The sequence below is a fragment of the Chlorocebus sabaeus genome, chromosome 22, assembly GCF_047675955.1.
Source record: "Chlorocebus sabaeus isolate Y175 chromosome 22, mChlSab1.0.hap1, whole genome shotgun sequence".
Taxonomy (NCBI): Eukaryota; Metazoa; Chordata; class Mammalia; order Primates; family Cercopithecidae; genus Chlorocebus; species Chlorocebus sabaeus.
This window is the reverse complement of record NC_132925.1, coordinates 72,033,727-72,039,888: the sequence shown is the minus strand read 5'-3', so window position 1 is coordinate 72,039,888 and position 6,162 is coordinate 72,033,727. Positions and strand designations below refer to the sequence as shown.

Below are 6,162 nucleotides of genomic sequence, written 5' to 3'. Positions count from 1 at the left end.
ATCAGAAGTTTGAGACCAGCCTGACCAACATGGAGAAACCCTATCTCTATTAAAAATACAAAATTAGCCGGGCATGGTGGTGCACACCTGTAATCCCAGCTACTGGGGAGGCTGAGGCAGGAGAATTGCTTGATCCCTAGAGGCAGAGGTTGCAGTGAGCCGAGATCACGCCATTGCACTCCAGCCTGGTAGAGACAAGAGCTAAACTCCTTCTCAAAAAAAAAAAAAAAAAAAAAAAAAAAGTATACAGTGCTGGAGAGACAGCAATCTAGGATGACACAGACTTGCTGCCGAGTCAACTAGACAGGCAGTAGTGCCATTCACTGAAAAGCAGAAGCCAAAGGGAAACTGGAGCCTAATCAAGTATTTTAAACACATCAAGTTTGAAATGCCTATGAAACACCCAAGTGGAAATGCTGAGTAGGCAGCTGGGCTCCAGGTATCAATCTAGTCTGGAAACTGAGTTTGGAAGACCCCAGCAAACATCAAGCTACAATGAGGCTTAGGTCACCTGAAGATTCCCAATTCCATGCAACAGAGGGCCTGAGACTGACATGGCCAACATTTAGACAAGAAGTCTGCCCAGGCTCAATCCAGGTCTCAGGCCAGAACTGTTAGGGCAAGAAGCTCCTGCCACCTAAGAACAGAGCCCAGTCTGGTGGTTGCCATGCTGATTCCCTGAGGAGGCTGCTCAGGAATGAAGGCAACATGGACAAAGGACCCCAGTGAGGGACTGGACCCAGGGATACCAGACTCCTGAATCTTCTGTACTTCCTCTAACACAGGTGGTCAGCACATTCTCTCACTTGTTATCCAATTTTATCAAAAATAGAGATTAGGGCAATGTGACATAACAGCATTAAGCACTAAACTGTTTGACAGGGAGGGATTCCTTTCAAAAGTGAAAACCAGTGTACGAGTATATAGCTTCTCCACTACTCTTTGTTACCAACAGCTACTTAATCTAATCCTAAAGGCTGAGTACAATATTCTTTCTACAATACCTTGAACACTCCAATTTATTGTATATTTTCTAAACATATCTCTCTTTCTCTCTTCTGAAAGAGAGAACACTTCATCAGAAAACAAGTGGGGTCTTGTGCCTATCTGATGGTCTCACACCTTCACAACAGCTCCAAATCCTTGGACCAGACAGGGACAGACCAACCCCAGGGTTCTCCGCTAACAGAAGTCCTGGAAAGGCTCTGCACTCAAAACAAACCCCTACACCACCCCGAGGGAGAGGGATTGTTCCAGGTTGGGGGAGAAGCTAAAAGAAACTGAACCTAAACTCTTCATCATGAGTGTCCAGAGTGGCTTTGGCTCTCCATAAAGGGCGAGGCCTGCAGACCCTTCGGCTGTTGTTTCTGGTGGCTCCATCTACAGGCTACACCTGGGCTGAATAAGCAGCAGCTCTGTGAGCCCACAGGGCCTCACGCCATTCGGCTTCCATGTGAGCCCTGTAGTCTCCAAACAAGGAGGGCATCAGCTGCCTCTTCTGGGGCAGGGACGTTCTTTTGCTGCGCAGGGTTTGGATTTCTCCAATAACCTGCTCTTTCTGTGTCGGGGTAGGTTTTTGCCTCTTGTGGCCCAGTTCCAGTGGCTCCACACATCAAGCCAATTCCTGGGCCAACTGCTGCACCTGGGCCTCAGCACTTAGGGGAACTTCCTCTGGGGCAGGTTTCTCTGAGGCCTTCTCGCCTCCGTTTGCCACAGAGACCGTGTTCCGGGTTTTCTTCTTATTCTTTTGTATTTTTGAGCTGCGCTGCCTTCATCGTCTAACATCTGGAGTAAGTGTTACTGCACGTGGGTTGCCCTGGGCAGAGACAGGCAGTGGGAGGATTCTGGGTGCTGGAAACCGGGCCGGGAAGCTGGTGTCTGCGGGACTCACGGGGAGTACTCAGGCCTGGGAAGGCCGCCGCCTCCCTGGCAAGATGTCCTAGGGCCACCATGTGCCGCAGTGGCCACCAGAACTATGACGGTCTTAGTTGTTAATGCATGTTTATTTTAGATTTGCCATTTCAACTGATTTATTAGTTTCTTTTTTCTCCCAGTCTCCTAGCTACCTTTACAAAATTGAAAATGGAATCCCCTACCAGCATAAATATTAAGGGCGAATTAACTTCAAGACTGTGTAGAGACAGGAAGACTCAGATCCATGTGTACATGTTTTACCTGGGAATGGGGGTGGGTTTCAGAAGAATGGAAAATATAATTTTTTCCCCACTGATTACACTTTCTGTGCTTCATTTTTCAGCTTTCTAATAATAACATAGGGGAAAGGAAGAATTTGAGAGTTTCTCAGAAGGTTAGGCAATTCTTTGAAGAATCTGAGAACATAGAAGTTCCCCTGGCTGCTTTCCATGATTGAAATCAGTGATGCATTGATTTCTTTGTGTGGGCTTTTGAAAGATCATTAGAAACCAACCTGAGGATCATGAGATTCTGGTGGACTCAGGAGCAATGCGTGGCAATACAGTGCATTCTAATGCAACCTACTTTAAAAGGTAAATAGATAAGAGAAAAATAAAGAAGACTGAAAATGCAGAAAATTCAACCATGCAGTCCTTTTCAAATTAAATATCTCTTCTCGTGTAATTCCTCTGTTCTAGCATGCCACTCCATGCTCGTGCTTAACAAAATTATGTTAGGTTGGTGCAAAAGTAATTGCAGTTTTTGCCATTTAAAAATAATTGCAATATTATCTCCTAGAATTTTTATAGTTTCAGGTCTTAGGTTTAAGTCCTTAATCCATCTTGAGCTGATTTTTTGTATAGGGCTGGACGTTGGCTTAGGCAAGGATTTCATGACCAAGAACCTGAAAACAAATGCAATAAAAACTAAGATAAATAGCTGAGACCTAGTTAAACTAAAGAGCTTTGGCATGCCAAAAGGAACAGTCAGCAGAGTAAAGAGACAACCAACAGAGTGGGAGAAAATCTTCCTAATCTATACATCTGACAAAGTACTAATATCTAGAATATACAATGAACTCAAACAAATCAGTAAGAAAAAAAAAATCCCATCAAAAAGTGGCTAAGGATATGAATAGGCAGTTCTCAAAAGAAGATATACGAATGGCCAACAAACATAAGAAAAAATGCTCAATATCACGAATGATCAGGGAAATACAAATCAAAACTACAATGTGATACCACCTCACTCCTGCAAGAATGGCCATAATTTAAAAAAATCAAAGAATGGTAGATGTTAGCATGGATGCGGTGAACAGGGAACACTTCTACACTGCTGGTGGGAATGTAAATTAGTACAGCCACTATAGAAGACAGTGTGGAGATTCCTTAAAGAATTAAAAGTAGAACTACCATTTGCTCCATCAATCCCACTACTGGGTATCTACCCAGAGGAAAAGAAGTCATTATTCAAAAAAGATACTTGCACACACATGTTTATAGTGGCACAATTCAAAATAGCAAAATCGTGGTACCAACCCAAATGCCCATTAGTCAACGAGTGGATAAAGAAACTGTGGTATGTATATATGATGGAATACTATGCAGCCATAAAAAGGAATGAATTAACAGCATTTGCAGTGACCTGAATGAGATTGGAGACTATTATTCTAAGTAAAGTAACTCAGGAATGGAAAACCAAACATCATATGTTCTCACAGATATGTGGGAGCTAAGCTATGAGGACGCAAAGGCATAAGAATGATACAATGGACTTTGGGGACTTGGGGGAAGGGTGGGAGGTGGGCGAGATATAAAAGACTACAAATATGCTGCAGTGTATACTGATCAGGTGATGGGTGCACCAAAATCTCACAAATCATCCCTAAATAACGTACTCATGTAACCAAATACCACCTATACCTCAATAACTTATGGGGAAAAAAAGTAATTGCAAAAACCACAATTATATTTGCATGAACCTAATAGTTAATATTAATAACAAAGGCCTAGTTTGGAGAGTCAGAGGAATTCTTTACCATAATTCAACCAAGACATACAGTATGTGCCTTCTCTTTTGTGGAACAGTGAATATACAGGCTACTGGCCTCTACTGAGTGTTTTGGCCAAACAACATTCTTTTGAAAGTCACAGTTTTAAATGACAGTATGCCAATGAAAATACAAATTAAAAAATATGTTGACATATCTATATTCCCTCCCAAAAGAATACACATTTGGAATAGATAAAGAGCTCTTAAAGTCAATGAGAAAAAGAGCAATAGCCCGGTAGAAAAGTGGGAAGAAGATTTGGACACTTCAGAAAAGAGAATATATTAAAATGGTTAATAAACAGAAATAAAAGGTGCTCAACTTTATAAATCATCTGGGGTATGCAGATTAAAACCACGATGCAATATTACACCACCCCTACCAGAAAAACTAAAATGACTAAGTTGGAAAATACTCAGTGCTGATGAGAAAGTGGGGTAGTTGGAACTCTTATACATCATTCGAGGAACATCCACTTAGGAAAACAACTTGGAAGTGTCTAATAAAGCCCAGTATATGCATCCCCTATAACCCAGAATTTTTACTCTCATGTGTATATCCAACAGAAATGTGGGTGTGTGTTCACCAGAAATCATGTTCAAGAATGTTCATGGTATCACTAGTCGTGAGACAGAAACACTGGAAATGTTCATCAACAATGAGTGGGATAAATAAGTTGTGTTAATATTCACACAATTGAAAATTATACAGCAGAAAGAATAAATAATCTAAATCTACACACAACAGAATGGAGAAATCTCATGAATGGAATGTTAGATCATAGCCTAGATAAACTTACCTGGAGCAGGTGCCACTGAAGCCATAAACTGGTAGGATGAATTGTTGGAGGCTCACTATGGACTAGCTTGAGAGTAAAAATTTTGGGAGGCCCAGTCTGAAGGAGGCCCCTCACACTTTCTTGGATTTTATCTTCAGGAAGCCCACCAGATTTTCATAGTGATGATCTTAGAAAACATCTCTCATATCTTGGTCAATTGGGGGAAAGTACCATTTTGAAATAATCCTAGAGCATTCTCCATAGCCAAGGTTTACTCCTCAAGGGAAACAACTTTATCAGCATCTTATTTGACCATGGAGAAGGGCAGTTAGCCCCCTACATCCCTCTCTAGCCTTCCTGTATTACCTAATGGAAGGAAAAAAAAAAAAAACACTAAGAAACACTTGTGAAGTCCAACTCAGGGACTTGAGCCCACTAAAAGACTGAGATACGCTGACCTCCTCCAAACCTTACCACCACATCAACACAGCTCCAGAATAATCACAATGGGTTAGAATGGAAAGAGCTACAAAACACAGACTCTATTTAAGAAGGAATTCTTAGGGAAATCCAGTGTGGAGAAAACAAGGGCACTGAGGAAACTAAAGTCTCTGCCATCTACAGCTATGGAAAACATGAAGCACAACCCATCAGCTGGACGGATTGACATAAAACCTCATACTAAAGACCTATTTTCCTCAGTTCTCATTATCTGATACATCATGTTTGACTTTTAACAAAAAATCATAAGGCTATACAAAAAGAAAAGGAAAAACACAGTCAGAAGAGACAAAGTATACATCTGAACTACACTTTGATATGAAACATGTTTGCAATAATCAAATAAATAATTAAAAATAACTATGATTAGTTATGTTAAGGACTGTAATAGAAAAAGTATAAGTATGCAAGAGCAGATGAATAATGTAAGCAGAATACTAAAAACTCTAAGAAAGAATCACAAGAAAATGACAGCAAGTAAAAACACTGCAATAGAAATGAAGAACGCTTTTCATAAGCTCATTACTAGACTGAACATAAACAAGAAAAATACAACAATGAATTTAAAGATATATCAAAGGAGACATTGCAAATTGAATTACAAAGACGAAAAGGACTACAACCTCCATTCCAATATCCAAGAACAATTACAAAAATATAACATGTAAAATTGAAGTACTAGAAGAAGAGAGAAAGGAGCAGAGAACTGCAGAGGAAGTATAGTGGTTCCCTCTTATCCATGGGGGATACATTCAAAGACCTCCAGGGGATGCCTGAAAATGCAGATAGTACCAAACCCTACATATACATACTATGTTTTTTCCTACATGCACATATCTATGATAAAGTTTAACTCATAAATTAGACATAAGAAGAGATTAACAATATAATAAAATAGAAAAATTATGACAATACTCAG

At 40.3% G+C, this 6,162-nt stretch overlaps 1 pseudogene; it reads right to left on the bottom strand.

Annotated features, from left to right (window-relative positions):
• Window positions 1-1,011: 1,011 nt before the first annotated feature.
• Window positions 1,012-2,462, bottom strand: LOC103227865 (UPF0488 protein C8orf33 homolog pseudogene; annotated as a pseudogene).
• Window positions 2,463-6,162: the final 3,700 nt, after the last annotated feature.